This window comes from Rattus norvegicus, chromosome 8, assembly GCF_036323735.1.
Source record: "Rattus norvegicus strain BN/NHsdMcwi chromosome 8, GRCr8, whole genome shotgun sequence".
In the NCBI taxonomy this organism is placed as follows: Eukaryota; Metazoa; Chordata; class Mammalia; order Rodentia; family Muridae; genus Rattus; species Rattus norvegicus.
The window spans coordinates 54,564,412-54,575,552 of NC_086026.1; the positions used below are offsets into that span (position 1 = coordinate 54,564,412).

The 11,141-nt window shown below is 49.1% G+C and overlaps 1 long non-coding RNA gene across 1 annotated transcript; it reads right to left on the reverse strand.

The window, feature by feature from the left end:
- Nucleotides 1-908: 908 nt before the first annotated feature.
- On the reverse strand, nt 909-3,589 carry LOC120094137 (uncharacterized). Its single transcript, XR_005488143.2, has 3 exons — nt 2,677-3,589; nt 1,603-1,686; nt 909-1,090 (listed from the first exon to the last, which is right to left on the reverse strand). It is a non-coding gene; the product is annotated as an uncharacterized LOC120094137 (long non-coding RNA).
- Nucleotides 3,590-11,141: the final 7,552 nt, after the last annotated feature.

Here is an 11,141-nt window from a genome sequence, read left to right on the forward strand (position 1 = left end):
ACCACTTGCTTGTTTTTCCCTTAAGTTTTCCTGGGACAAAATATATAGTTTTTACCCATCCTCGATAAATAGCTTGGAATGGAGGTGGAGAAGAGAGTCTGGGAGTGAGTGCCATATCTCAGTGCTCCACAGGCTGGATTTGGAATGGCTGGTGGATGTGGGGATGTGTACAGTGAGACGCTTGAGAAGCAGGCTCTCTTCACAGGCATAACACCTTCCCAAAGAAGACCCCAAGCAAGTATCTCTTTGCACCCAGACATTGGTTCTTGTCCTAATACTTGCCAGCTAGATGACTCTGTTCACATTGCTTTATCTCTTCCACACTTGTCTCCCTGTCTCTGGTGCAATGACGGCAATGGGATCCGCGTAACAGGCCTGCCGTGCAGATTAAATAAGACGAGAAACAGAAACTGGAGTCACAGTGTGAAGACCCAGTGCAGCTGCCTGCAGTATCTGTGCTCTTCCCTTGATGCCTCTCCTGCCCAGAGAATGGCATCCATTTTTCTGAATCCACCATCTGAGCCTTTTCAGAATTAAATGGGGTTCCCCAGGACTCCCCGGATTCAGGGCTGAGATCAATGGCCATTTCTTCCCTCTGCTTGGAACACTGTTTCCAGGCATTCTGCCATGGTCTGAAGAAGGACATGTGTTCCTCTGACCATATAGAGCCAGTCCTGCAGCATGCACCCACCATGATGTTTACACAGATGCACCATAGATGGCGTCACAGGAAGGAAACCTCGCTGCTACGTTGTTATGTGTGGTAAGGTGTGCGAGAAACCTACTCAGGAGGTACCTGGTACATAGTGGGTATATATTACATGAAGTTCTGTCTTGGCTCTCCCTTCGTTAGTATACAAAAGCCAAGAACAATTATTGGCGCTTAGTTCGGTTGCTCAGTCAGTAAAAGGTTTGCCTTGAAAGTGCGCGATCATGAGTTTAATTCCCAGAACCCCCATAAAAAAAATCCAAGCATAGTGATGTGTGCTGATAATCCCAGTGTCGAAGAGGTAGAGACAGGCAGGTCCCCGGTCCTTTCTGGCCAACCAGAAGCTTACTTGATGGCCTCCAAGCCAGTGAGAGACTCTGTCTAAAAAAGAAAATCTCATCCAGTGCCTAAGGAATGACATTTAAGACTGTCTTCTCCTCACATGCGTGCACACACACCTACACGTACACCCTCATGTGCATGTGTACATATGCCCACTCCCACATCTAAATGCACATAAACATGCATACACACACACACACACACACACACACACACACACACATACTGTCCCGGTCCTACACATAATAGAAGAAACAGATATTTATTGTACAATTACCGCTGCCTGGCACTGCAGCAGCTCTGCTGTTCATGCTAATCAATCTTTATAAATCCACAGAATAAGTAATACATGCCATGAATTTCATTGGAATGCATGGGGAAGCTGATGCTTAGAGAAGCTGAGACACTTATTCAAGACCGTCGGTAATTAGTGAACTCCAAAGAGTGATTAAGGAGGCCTGAGAGATGGCCTAGTGGGTACAGTGCTTGCTACGGAAGCTTGAAGGCCTGAGTTCAGAACCACAGCGCCCACCACCCGGGACACAACATACCTCTGTAATCCTGATAGAGACAGAAGAATTCCTGAGAGCTGTCAGGCCAGCTAGCCTGGTACCACAGAGAGCAAGACACTCTCCCTGCAACAAACAAGGTGAATGAAGACTGCCAGCCAAGGCTGCCATCTGACCTCCACAAGTGTGCCGTGACACACAGGGGCCAGCAGAGAGAGAAAGACAGGGAGAGGGTGGGGGGGGGGGAGAGCTATTTGCTAAGGAAATAAATTTATCATCTTCGATTATTTTTGCCAAAGGGGGAGTTTTTTTACTGCTGCCCAGTCTGACATTTCCTGCTAGAGACAAAAAGTCCCTCTCTCCAGTGCAGTCTTGAGCGGAGAGCAGCTGGGGCCAGTTCAATAGTTTGCTCCATGACCAGCAGTTCTTCAGAGAGTGAGACACTGAAAACCACCCCGAATGGGTCATATCTGGAGTCCTCCTCCCAGGATAAAGGGGGCTGAGCTTTAAAGGGAGACAGAGGCAGGGAGAAGCCTCCTGATACCATGCCCAGGAGGTTCTGTTCCCAGTGCTGGCCACCGTCTTGGCCCTGCGTGTTATTCTCACTGGTCCAGGTCCAGGTCCTCCCACCTTGGCCAATGTTCTCCAGGGAGACATGTACGAATCCCAGCTTCTCCTCAGCAGGACTTTGACTGCTGCACAGTAACTAGCCTGCCGATCCACTGACCTGGTTCCTGCTCTGTGCCTCAGCACGCTTGTCCCCCATTCCCAACATCCATCCTTCCCCAAAAGTCTTCTTCCACCACAGTAAGACTCCTGGCCTTCCCTTACTTTGTATGCTATGGGTAGGCATACCTTGCATGAGACAGTAATGATCAGAATGCTCACATAGGTACCTTGCCGACAAATATTTACAAGCATTTAGGAAAGCATTGTGTTTCCTCAGTCCACAAAAAAATCCCAAAGAATGTGTCAGGAGACCTCACTCCAGTCTTACTGCAGCCACTCCCAAATCGTGTGACTTTGGGCAAGTCCCTTGCTGTCACTGTCAGCTTTAGTTGTCAACTCCATATACCCAGGAAGAGGGAAACTCCACCGAGGAGTTGTGGTCCTTACGTTGGTCTGTGGCTGTTCTTTATTGCTAGTTGAGGTAGGAGGGCTCAGTGCACCGTGAGCTGTGCCATCCCTAAGCAGGTGGAGCTGGGCTGTATGAGAGAGCTGGCTGAGGGCTGGAGAGATGGCTCAGTGGTTAAGAGACTGCTCTTCCAGAGGTTCTGAGTTCAAGTCCCAGCAACCACATGGCGGCTCACCACCATCTGTAATGGGATCTGATGCCTTCTTCTGGTGTGTCTGAAGACACTGTACTTACATATAATAAATAAATAAATCGAAAGAAAGAAAGGAAGGAAGGAAGAAAGAAAGAAAGAAAGAAAGAAAGAAAGAAAGAAAGAAAGAAAGAAAGAAAGAAAGAAAGCTGGCTGGCTGAGAAATCCAGGGAGAGCAAGTCAATAAGCAATGTCCTTCTGTGGCTTCTGCTTCAGTTCCTGCCTCCAGGTTCCTGCCCTGACTTCCCTCAGTGATGCATTGTGACCTGAGAGTTTTAAGATGAACAGAGCCCTTTCCTCCCTAAGCTGTTTTGGTCACAGTGTTTATTACATCAATAGATAAGCAAAGTAGACCATGTGCCCTCCTTGGGCCTTGGATTCCTAGTTTTCAGAATGTTCTCGAAGATCAGATCAGGTTCCAATATTTCTGGCTCTGTTTAATTTCTCCTCATTCTGTCCCATCCTGCGCCCTCCAGACACAGAGATCTCCTAAGCCTTGTTCTTTCTGAGGCTGTTGTTCTAAAGCCGCCCAATCTCCCTGATGGGCTGCTGCAAGTCAGGTCACTGTATCCCAGACTCTGCCATATGCCTCAGCTGTGGCCAAAGTCACTGGAGTCTCAGTTCTCAGACCCAGGGAGTTTGTGAAGATGCAGATCACCAGGTCATATCCTCGACCCAGATCCTGTCCTGACTCACAGGTCTGAAACAGGTCCCTGTCACTCCGTGTCAGTCACCCACTGTTGGGAAGTCATGCAGCCCTGGGTGATACATTTTAAACAAGAGCTACTTTATTGGCTCACCACCCATAGTTAAGGACTTGGGATAGGGCCCGAGAATGACTCCCAGTCAGTGGCTGGGAGCCTGGCTGGATGGAAAGATTCTACATGAATAACACCAGGCCTCTCCCTTCCTGGGAATCTGTGTCTGATGTCTTACAAGGCAGCTGGTTTCCACGAGACAAGTTCACATTCCAAACATGGAAGGCAAAAGTCACACCTTCGTCCAAAGCCCAGTCTAGAAAAATCAGTGACAAGTCTACCTCTTTTTATTGCTCCAACTGAGTTGCAGGCCTGGGTGTGGTGGTGCATGTCCATAATCTCAGCACTGGGGAGACAGGAGTCCATTCCGTGCAAAGGGCTTGCTGCTGGCCAGCCTGGACTAGCCAGCAAGCTGCTGGCCAAGGACCGGAGGTTGGCCTGTGACCAGCGGAGAAACTTTATGTCAAAAGGGGGAGTGGGAGGGAGAGGAAGGAGGGGGCCAAAGAGGAGGAAGAGGAAGAAGAGGAGGAGGAAAAAGGTGGTCAGTTCCTAAGGAACAGCACCTGAGGTTGTCCTCCAGCCCCCCATTCTCACACTCATGTCCCCCCCCCCAACAAAATAATAATAAGTCACATAGGTTAGGCTGAGGGAGAGTTGCACACATACGCACACACACACACACACACACACACACACACACAGAGGGAGGAGTGAGTGTGTCAACTCAGATGAGGCAAGAAATGCTACTAAGGCTGGCTCTGGGCATCTAGATTGTCATAATTGTACCAACACTTTCCCAGTGAGCCTGATGTATCCAAAGTCTGGCAGCCATGGCCCGAGGACCTGCCTGTCATCTTCCCCTTCTCCTTCCATTCAAGGCACAGCCTTAGACTGCGTCATAGCCCTGACACTAATGGACTGATGGCTGGTGCAGCTTGTGTTCTCTGCTGATATCGGTCCTGTCTTTGTATTCAGAAAGTGATCATTAGCCCCTGATGGTCTTGATGAAGTGGGAGGGGAGGAAGGAGGCTAAGGGCATATCAGGTGTCCCCCCTCTTCCCACCTTCATCTAGGAGCACAATCTTGTCGACTACCTCCCTGGGCTGGCTGAATCATTGCAGCCCTTTCTTGGTTCTTAGTTCTGAATTATGCTTAGGGAAGTAACTGTGATGTCTTCTTCTTCTTCTTCTTCTTCTTCTTCTTCTTCTTCTTCTTCTTCTTCTTCTTCTTCTTCTTCTTCTTCTTCTTCTTCCTCTTCTTCCTCTTCCTCTTCTCCTCCTCCTCCCCTCCCCCTCCTCCCTTTCCTTCTCCTCCTCCTCTTCCTCCTCCCCCTCTTCCTCCTCCTCTTCCTCCTTATCCCCCTTCTCCTCCTTATCCCCCTTCTCCTCCTCTTTCTAACAAAGAACCCAGAAGGTGACATATTCCAGGGTCTATGTAACTGTTTAGTGGGAACAATGAAGGTAGGGCTGTTTTATACCCATCACCTCTTGCCTGCAGCATCTAAGACCCTTAAAGGCCTGAAAGTGAAAATTATTGGGGGTGATACTTTAAATGGTGGTCAGAAAAACAGGCCCTGGTCTGAGAAGTGATTGTTGCATCATCAAAAAGATACTTATTACAGATAGCTGGGGGGGGGGGGGGCTGGAGCAGTCTCTCGACAGAATGTCCTTTCTACTCAAACTAGAGGCAGGACCCCTATGGCCACAGTGTCTGCTGAGCCCTTTCCCTGACTATTCCGCTGTCTTTCCTGGATATCTAATGCCATGATGTATAGGTTTTGTTGCCCTATAAGTCCTGATATCACACTGGGACAGGGAAACTACTCTGCCCTGGTGGCAGTTGCCCTGCAGACTCCCTGGGACTTCCTTAGAATTAATAGTCCCCAAATACTTATTTGTTTTCCTAAACTGCAGCTCAGACTTTTGGGGGTGGGGTCGGTAGCAGACGATACCAGAGAGAACAGGTGGATTCAAATCAGCCTTCCCTGCCTTGCCAACATGACCAGGCTGAGGTGTTACAGACTCTGGCAAAGCTATTCCACAGACTGAATGGAGCCGCCTGCTGGGTTGGATGAGCTTTCTCCTGGCTCCAGGACTCTGCTCAGGCTCTGTTTCTGAGCTTTCATCCTGTGGCTCTGAGCAAGCAGACATTGATAAACAGGTGTGTCTCCCCATGAATGCTGGCTCCAGGCACACTGGGTGAGGCAGGAGTTTGTATGTACTCACAGGCTGTTTCCCTGCAAGGGAAAGCAGGATATTCTGGTGTTGACTAGGGAGCCATTATGTCTTGGATTTCTAACCGTCATTGTCTCCAAAGAGCAACATTGTTCAACATTGTTCCTTGTTGCTTTCGTTTGCATGCACAAGGAGACAAATGGCTGCAGACTTGAGAGTGCAAAGGCTTTGGAGGGAGTGGCCATAGGTTCTCATTTGGATAGCCCTGCTCTCTGGAAGATGGGTGCTCCTAATTAAAGATCTTAGAAATCGGCACCTAGGAGTGATATTTCACACTTACAAGCAAGTTTTAAGTTAAGTCGACAGCAATGAGCCCTCCAGACTTATGGAGTGGAGGTGGTTTTGCCACTCAGAAAAAAAAAATTCATCCTTGTTAACTTGCCTGGAGAAGTATTGAGCGAATGGCAAAGCTTTATTTTTGTAAAAAGATTTATTTATTTATTTTTATATGAGTACACTCTAGCTATCCGCAGACACACCAGAAGAGGGCATTGGATCCCATTACAGATGGTTGTGAGCCACCTTGTGGTTGCTGGGATTTGAACTCAGGACCTCTGGAAGAGCAATCAGTGCTCTTAACCACTGAGCCACCTCTTCAGCTCAGGCAAAACTTTATTAACAATGCTGATATATGACATGGGTCTAGGCTGAGAGGACCAGCGCTCAGGGTACCAGCCCCCAAAACCTTTGATGACCTCTGGTAAGGACCTTTGGCTAAACTTGGCAGCCATTAGCTGAAGAGACAGTAAGAAAGCCGGTGTTCAACATGAAGGTAAAAAGTTTGTTTACAGACAAGATCACTCAAGGGGCTCATGAGTTAATAGTTATGATTATTTAAATTGTGAAAGTTGTCAGTGGGTCGCCCTCTAAGACACACTGTGAGCGGACTAATATGGCAAATCTTACTAAGGAGGCCTCATTTTCATTAGGGCCATCAACATACACCTCTGAACACAAAGTTATGGCTACCGCAGAGGCAGAGTGCTTCTCATGACGCCTGGGATGAGACCCTCAATTCCCAAAAGGCAATATTTGATTTAAGTGTGAGGTATGAGGATGTTTCAAATGGGGAAAGTCATACGAACTAAGGTTAAAGGGCGGGAAAGAGGTGGTGAACTCTGGGGATGGAGCTCAGCACCCACCCCCATTGGGGTGACAAGGGTGATTAAGGGGTTCAGGAGATGAAATACGAGGTAGTCATTGGTTATAAACACTAACTGTGATGTTTGGCATTTGCACCCCAAACTTACAGGGATAGTGGGAACTAGGTCCACAGTGATGGTTTACTCTCATTGTCAACTTGGTTAGATTTAGAGGGGCCGTGGAAACATACCTCTGAGTGTGTCTGGGAGGATGTTTCCAGAAAGATTTAACAAACCAGGGAAGACTCACCCTGAGGGTAGGCAGAGCCACCACAGGCTGAGGTCTGGATGGAATGAAAAGGAGGCAGTGACCTATGTGCCAGCATGTGACTCCACTTCCTGACTGTGGATGTCCTCCTGCTGCAGTGCCTGTCCCCTTGGTCTCTGAGCCAAAACAAACCTGTCTGTCCTGACATTTGTCAGACATTTAAAACAATGAGAAAAGTGATCAGTACCTTTACCAAACAGTAGTCAATAGAGGTAGAGGTGGGGAGACTGAGGCAGAGCCAGCAGACTGGTGCCAGGAAGGTCTGACCTATCACAGGAGCAATGGCTACCTACAACAGAGTACACAGGCAAGAGGGGGCGGGGAGGGGGAAGAGGGGAGCATGAATTTTTCTGGATGAGGAAGTGAGTTGACGCCAGTGTTGTTGAAATGAAGAAAGATGGAGAATATTTGGAGAGAGGGTGCTATGGCTTGTAGCTTGCATGTTCAATGTCCCGCAAAGACCCAAGTGATAAAGGCTTGATCTCCAGCCCATAGCACCACTGGGAGGTGGGAGGATCTTTAAGAGATGCAGCCTCGTGAGAGCCTTAAGTTCTCCGAGTGTTCTTGAAGGAGCTGGTGAGAACCTAGGTGACTCCCTGTGCCCCACACCTTTCCCCTTCCTCCCCTTCCTCCTTCTCCTTTACCTCAGATACCAGGAGCTTAGAGGCTCTCCTCTACCAAGCACCATGTGTGCCTCACATGATGTTCTGCCTCAACACAGGATCCGATCAATGAGGCAGATGCACTTCAAACTGAACCCTCCAAAGCCGTGAGCCAAATAGTGCTTTCCTCTTTATAAGCAGACTTACCTTCAGTATGTGCTGTTACAGTGGAGGGATGGTGACCCACCCAAAGGGATGCTGGGTCCCTGGGTTCCTTGTCAGGAGGAGAGGACCAAGTCTAAGCCAGTGCCGAAAAACATGGCCAATGACTAGATTATTTGGAAATTACATGAAGGGACGAAGGGCCTGGCACAGTTTCATGGGAGAGAAGCCTAGAGGAATGTGGGAAAGGTTAGTTAGGGAGGAGACCAGGGAGTGGTTTGGAATGAACATGGAATCTGGGAGCTGCCCTCACCTGGGTGACAGTGTGCATAAGATGGTGGTGAATGGCTACACTGCAGTAGTTGGTGAGGGGAACCTCTCCCTTTCTGTAGTCTGCTCTCCGAGAAGAAACAACACCCAATGATTTCTGGTATGGGTTAGGAGGGTCAGGGTAACTGAGAATTCTGGTCATTCCATACCCCTTTAATTGTTCATCTGGCCCCCACTTAGACAAGCCAGCCTTCTCACCGACTCTGGAATGGCTACTTCTGCCATAGCTCATAGACCTAGGCAACTGCTACGAGGGCCAGGCTTTAGTTACACGGCTTAGAGTGGGTTTTCTACCATGGAGCAGTCTGTGACGCACTCAACAGTGTCTTGTCCCGATAAGCCTGACACTGGGTCTTCCATGGCTCTAGATCTGGGCACTGTCATGTGCTTTCCCCAACCATGAGTGTGTGTCTTCATGTTATCTGTGTGTGTGAGACACGACCCCCACCCCATGCTGTTTAGAAACCATTCTGTTCTGGTGTGCCATTTTGCCTCAGCTGCCACTTTTCCTCAGGCTTCTAGAGAAGCAACTGCTTAGCGAGGATCCAAGCTCATTCTTCATACTCTTTACACTAAACCCTGACTGTGAACCCTTCTGGAACCTTCTGAGCCAGCTTCTCCCTGATTCTTGTTCACAGCAATTTTTGGTATTCCCTCAGTGGCCTCCCATTGCCCTGAAGACAAAAGCTGCAATTGCCCAGGAACTGCCCAGCTACCAAGCCTGGCATCTGCGTCCTTCCCTAGCCTGTCTCCTCTGCGCGCAGCCACACCGGAAGCAATTCCCACACCATGCCTCAGGGCCTTTGCACACACACATCACTTCTGTTCCAGAGTTGGAATCATTTCCCAAGCCTGCTTGACACCTCAATTGTTTCTTTCGCCGCATCTTCTTAGCACTCCCTGACTCTCCAGCTTGCTTTGCAAATGTTACATTCTCAGGGCTCTGAACCATGGACGCATTTGATAAATATCCTTTTCACCCCTTATCTATAAGGGAAGACGCCTTTCCTCTCTCTGTTGTATCTACAGAGCTTGACCCAGGGCTCAGGGAAGAGTCACGCCTCACATCCGTGTATGAGAATGAAAGAATGGGGCAGCTGGTGACCTCTTTTAACCCCTGGACACATTTATCGCAGGAACCAGATATGTTTTTTTTACTCCCCAGAAGGGAGATGGGGTTTTCCCAGAGCAAGGCTATGCGTTGCTTTGTAGCAGTAACCCCCAAATTCCACCTGGATAAACAAGAAGTGTTATTTGAGAGGCTAGCCCCGACCAGTCTTCACAGATGGGACTCCCACTATCCTCCATAGCCAGAACTGTCAGCAGCATCAGGCACAGGCCCGGAAGTAGCTTGGCCATCTACTCTGGCAGGAAACAGGCTGAACCAACAGGTGGTCGGGCTTAGAGGCTCTGACCCATCGGCCTGTCCTTTCCCAAACAGTTCTGTAAAGCCTGAACTGGCATCTGCTTACAAGGAGCAGCTCCAACAGACAACTTGGAGGTGGGCAAGTGTCAGGACTCAAGGGCACTGGGAGGGAGGACCAATCTGCTTGCCCAGGACAGGGAACTAGTAAGCAGTGGGGTTTCATTTCTCCCACCCACAGCACGTGGAAAAGGTCAGGAGGTAACAGTCTTCAGCTTACAGAGGGAAAGTTGGGGACAGAAGGTCAGGCCGCTGTCTGGAGCCACGTGAATTGGCAAGACCTGAGCCAGACTTTGATAAAAGGGCTTTCATGTCACAGGAACCCTGGCGATTTTGAAATTGGGCCAGGGTGGAGTCCTTTCAGCCCAAGGTCCTGTGCTCAAGGGGTCAAACTATCCTCTACAGGCTGCCTTACGCAGGCTGACCCAGTTTCTCCCTGGTAGCCATTAATGGCTTCTCTGCTAGCTTCAGGGTCTCCTTGACTTCTTGTCTGTTTCCTGCTTGGCCTTTGAGACTGTACCATTTATTAAAGTGATTCAACCAAGCTGAAGGGCCACAGGATTATCAAGTTTGTTTCCATCTGTCTTATTTTCTTTCCTTTTCTTCTTCCTCTCCTCTCTCCCCCACCCCCAGACAAGATTTCTCTAAGTATCCCTGGCTGTCCTTGAACTCTCTCTCTGCAGATCAGACTGGCCTCCTCCTCTTCCTCCTCCTCCTTTTCCTCCCCCTCCAGCTGTGGTGCTGGAGAGGCAGGGCTGAGCTCTTGTTAGCAGTGTCCATTATTTCCGGGGTTGGGGTTGTCAGGAAGGCCTTGTGATAAGACCTAGAATTGAATGGTGACAGCTGTTCTCCTCAACCCTTCAGCACTGGCTAGGCCAGCCCACCCTTCCCTTCAGCATCTCTTCAATTGACTGATTAGAACCGTCTTCCCCACTGCAGGGCTTCCTGGATACCATCCTGGTGGGGTAGCTGACCTCTGTGCATTCTTGCAAGCTCTGCTGTCATTACTTAAGAGTCAATCAGTGGAACACTTGCTGGGTGATATTCTCACCTGCCCTTTCCTAGGTTAGAGGAAGGAACACTCCATAGGTGATGCTGCTACAGGTGGGGTTGCAGAGCTAAGGATGTAAATCTTCAAATTAATTTGTCATCTCGAATTTTGACTCCTAGTGCCTAGGCTGGGGAGAGCTACTCTTAAAGCCTTCTGGTGTTGTTAGGGTTGGAGATGGGTGTCTTTAAAATGGGTTCCTGGGCAGCAAAACCCTGGCTCAGATGAGAGTCTTGTCCCCCCCAGCCCACCGGCTCTATTTGAAAACAACGACTCCACCTACCTCTGG